Here is a 4,991-nt window from a genome sequence, read left to right as displayed (position 1 = left end):
AACAAAATGTATTTTTTAACATTTTCAGTAAAACAGTGTGAAATGATGCCAGAAATAAGAAGGGCAAAGAGCAAGTGAATTGTGTATCTTTGCCAAAACTTAAACAGAAGTGACCTAAAAAACAAGGCAACATACACCACAAAGATTTAGTGACAAAGTTTCATGTTGGGAGCAGACACTACTTGACACCATCGAAAGCCTTACTATAATCAGTAATTTTACCCAGTCACTGACCATATGAAAAGTGAGCTGAACAGACAAAGTAGCAACATTTCTTGCCAAGTCCTGGCAGATGTAACCACATTGAACTACAAGCCTCCTCCTACCTTCTTTGCCCATACCCCTCTGTTATGGAATATCTGAAGACAACCTGGCAGTAAATCTGAATCAAACACAGCAACTCATTATCTCCAAAAACAAAAGAGGTGAAACATTTACCACAACAATGGAGACCTTATAAAGTTTTGTTTTTTTTTTAACTCCAAAAACTGTCATGCTGCCAAACACCTCAGCTACATGCCATTGCCAATCTGTTTGTAGAAGGTGTGTGAGACGGGTACGGAATGCTGATATAATAAGTAATGTAAATTTAAATAGTGGCAAGAGAGTTACTTTGGAGAAAGTAGAGAAGTTCTGTTATTTCTGTTATTTAGGTGACATGTTAAGTGCAGGACAGAGGTGTTGGCACAGCAGTGACAGCAAAGGTGAGAGATCCATGGAAGAAGCAGGATGCGGCCCATGAATGTGTAACATGAAGCAATGCTAGAATGAACGTAGACAAGAATGATAAGGTGGAGTAGCATGCAGTGACAGGAAGATGAAAGCTGAGAAAAACGGGTTATGTTGGCAAATGGAGGCAGGAGAAATAGACTAAAGTGATTTGGACATGTGGAACAAAAAGGCAGATGATGACTGGGAAAAGAGGTGCATCAAGATGGAAGTGAAGTGGATGAGGCCCAGAGGGAGACCATAGACCATGTGGTGGGAGGTGGTGTCAGATGACATGAAACAAATGGGTCCCAGATCAGAATGCAAAGATTAGGGAGAACATCCAGCTAACTTGGGTAAGTTCAAAACATGGCTGTTAAACTGGTGATGATGATTGAGCAACTTGAATGTCATGTTATTTAATTCCACACAAACAAATACTTTAACCATGAAGGACCCAATAGATACATTTGTTGCTGGTATAACAACAAAAGAGTTCTTCTAACAAAATGTTAACCAAGTATTGTTCCCCATTACATTTTTACTAATTTCTGAGAAATTAGAGCATTTTTGTACATATTAATTAAAGCCAAAAATATGAAAAATAATGACTCTCTGTCACAAACAATATTAAATGAAAAATGTCTAGCTCCCTGGTTATATACAGTACTGCATCTAACTTCCCTTAACGGCATTTTAACGAAAACCGCTGTTGATTGAATCTCTTGCATGCCGACCTCTGTGATGGCCTGTTGGAACACTGTAATATACTGGGGTGCTGCTCCAGGAGAGGTCTCTTTACATTCTCTTTATTGTATTGTGCTTCATGTGCGTCTCTGACATCTTCTGGACAGGCAGGAGCTTCACATCCTCAAGTGAAGGTCGGATTACGTCAGCAAATTACATGCAGTATTAAGTATCCAGGCAGCTGCCCAGGTGAGATTTTTTTGTTTTATTGTGCTGTGTTTATAATATTAACTACTGTATATTGTAAATGTTCTACTGATCTTTTTAACATAATATGTTTACATTTTTGTTTCACACACGGTATGCTTTTGTAAAACAATATGTTCAAGACAGAGGTAAACTGCAATGCACGATTTAAAGCAGCAAGCAGAGCCATTGGGATCGTTCAACTGATCAAGGCCTGTAGGACAGCTACATTCTTACCTTAAAGGACAAGGTTGGCATTTTCAAGTTAGTTTTTTCTTCACAATCATGGTATTCTTTAATTTGCCACGTGAAAGGATGTTGTAAAGTGAATCATTTAAAATATTTAAAAAAAAAAATTAGCCTGTTGTGCTTTAAAATGGAGGTGACAGGGCAAATGTTTTCCCCTTTAAATAGTTAGGTTAGCAAGGGGGCTGCTATTAAGACATGTTGCAATGATAGTTTCTAGGTAATATTTATAAGTAAATAGTGTATAGTTATTAAACTTTTTGTTCTTTTTTGTTTAATATGTAACATTTACAAGGAAAGAAGGTGAATAAGCTCCTCCTTACAGAAAAATACCAAATACACCTATGATTATATTTTGAAATGCATGTCCGATTTTTGGTTAATGTATTTGCTTAGTGGCTTCCTTAAATAATAATTTATACATATTATGATTACCTTATTTTATAACCATTTGTATTTTATTATTGTTATATTTGTCCATTGTATTATAATGAATATTATTCCCATATAATTTTACTTGATTTGTGCAAACTATCAGCTGTACAGATTCACTGCTTTACACCGATTCAACTTTTGCATATAATTGATTTAAAGATGGACATCACACTGTGTCATGGGAAGTCAGAGTCTATAATGACAGTAACTGAAATCAATAACTAAAGTGACACACGATGCACAGAAGCGAAGCACTGATCTACTAAAGAGAACTGGACAACTAAGCTGACGTTGTGTCTTTGGTAAGAACCCACACCTACTGTACAAAAACACAAAGAAAATGTACAAAATCCAAATTCTGTGTATTGTTTTCTGTAGTAGAAACTAAAAATAGGGTTCAAGAGTTCATTTTAACTACTTTTTCAATGTACTGCTTAATATAACCCTCTGTTTCCTGAATCCCTATCATTTAGCCTGGAATCCCAGGCATATAAGGCCTATGTCAGAACCTAACCCTGGAGGTCCCTCATGGAGTGTGCTTACACACACACACTGATATTTGGGCCATTTAGAGCCTTTTATTTGCCTGTTGAGGATGTGCACTTCTTTAGCAGTCCTTGTCAAGAACTGGTGAACTTTGTCTTGCATTTCAATGAATTACTGTGCAAGATTTTATAATGTTAACACCGCTAAAACAATGACAGAAACCTTAGAATTGTGTCTTTTCAAAATGACTCTTGTCAGATAGTATAACGTTTTCAAGATTAGGTGAATTAGACATACATTAGTCACTTACAGCTGAGTTTGTCCTGCAGTGAGCACTCCCACTCACAAGGAGCTCTATTCTCATGCTAATGATATGAAAATGATTCTCATTCTTTAAGGACGGGTGACACTGTACAGTGAGCACCTACTGTGACCACAACAAAATGTCATCATTTATTTGTTTCAATTTAAGCCTTTCATTTCAGATGATGGTATGCCAGATGGATGCACAAGGAGACACTTCATGTTCTTATGAAATGTGTGAAGCTTGGTGATATTGTACAGCTCATCATATCCAGAGGTCTGTGGCACTGACAGCGAGTTGTTTAATTTTCAAACAGACACTGATTCGGCTGAGGAGCAGAGTTTTTTTTTTTAATATTTGTTATGATCATACTGGTGGATACGTATTCTGTGTGTGTGTGTGTGTGTTTGTTAAACTTCTGTCTAAGGTCTGTGTCTCACTCTCTTTACTTGTCTAAAAATACGAGCACATTACATGCAAGCTTTACTAGTTTGCAAGCTGGCTATTGTAAGAACTCTCAAAAGTAGTGTAGTCTTGAGTAGTGTGCTTTAACACACTACTTCTCTCTTTCTCTCTTTCTTTCCTAGGTGACGAAGCGGAAGTAGAAGCAGACAATGGCCGACAGTGAGATGAATCGCGTTGCCATCGTTGTCGAGGAACTCCAGGCACTCGACAAACAGATTCAGAAACTCCTGTCTAGACGAAGGTACCTCAGAGACTTGAAGACTCGGCTGCTGGACAAACCACACCAAACAACGAAGCGGCGTAACATCAACCCCACCTCGTGCCGCTCAAGTCCAAGGGCAAGTAAGCTTCGCCCCCGCCTCGTAGGAACAACGCTGATGAAGACCTCGACGGGTTTCAGCTTTGCAGGCGGGGGTTCAAGGCTAGAACACCTCCAGCGGCACAGGCGAGCATTCAAATCCAGAATCGATTCGACCCTCTCCGCGTCCCCAGTCTGCCTTCAACCCCGGGTGATATAATCGTGGTAGGTGATTCCATTGTACGAAACCTGAATATCACGTGCCCTAATCAAAAATCCTTTGTTTCTTGTTTTCCCGGTGCTCGAGTTCGAGATGTGATGAGGCGGGCCGACCTTCTACCAGAAGCACAAGAGGGCAATTGGATCCATCATTCTACATGCCGGCGTAAACGACATAAGGCACCGAGAGTCAGAGGTTCTCAAGGCTGACTTCGCAGCACTAGTTGAAGACACGAAGGAGAGGACCCCATCCGCAAAAATCTTCATCTCGGGTCCACTACCTCTCGTCAGACGATCGCATGAATACTACAGTCGTCTGCTGGGTTTAAACAACTGGCTGAGAGGCTTCTGCGAGAATCAAGACATCGGGTTTATAGACAACTGGGATCTTTTTTGGGAAAGGCCGTGCTTCTTCAAGCGGGATGGACTGCATCCGAATAGATTTGGCGCCCGGGTCCTCTCCGAAAACATCGCTAAGGTAATTCGTCTATCTTGACTGTCTACTTCTACTGCTAACCCCTTACGTAATGCTACTGGTTTGATAGGACATAATGGCTTAACAGAGTCTTCCGTTAAAGTGCACATCATTAATAATCTAATAAAAAATCTAGGCAGTGCGGCAAAAACACCAATAATTTAATTGAAATTACTACTTCAGATCAACACTGCATTAAGACTATAAAAACGGATTGTAGATTACATAAAAAGTACACACAGAGCGGCGTTAACAAAAATAACTTAATTTTTGTTCCGATTACCATAACACGCATAAAATTCAGCTCTGCCCTTCAGAAACATTAAATATGGCACTATTAAATGTTAGAGCTTTAACTAACAAGACATTTTTTATAAACGATCTTATTAGTGATAGAAACATTGATTTTATTGCGCTAAATG

The 4,991-nt window shown here is 39.1% G+C and overlaps 1 long non-coding RNA gene across 1 annotated transcript; it reads left to right on the top strand.

Moving 5' to 3' along the window:
* The first annotated feature begins 2,495 nt into the window (after positions 1-2,495).
* LOC120519307 lies at positions 2,496-3,732 on the top strand. Its single transcript, XR_005631439.1, has 3 exons — positions 2,496-2,624; positions 3,294-3,388; positions 3,700-3,732. It is a non-coding gene; the product is annotated as an uncharacterized LOC120519307 (long non-coding RNA).
* Positions 3,733-4,991: the final 1,259 nt, after the last annotated feature.

This window comes from Polypterus senegalus, chromosome 1 (genome assembly GCF_016835505.1).
Source record: "Polypterus senegalus isolate Bchr_013 chromosome 1, ASM1683550v1, whole genome shotgun sequence".
NCBI lineage: Eukaryota > Metazoa > Chordata > Cladistia > Polypteriformes > Polypteridae > Polypterus > Polypterus senegalus.
Note: the sequence above shows the minus strand (reverse complement) of the source record. Positions and strands in the feature narration are given on the sequence as shown.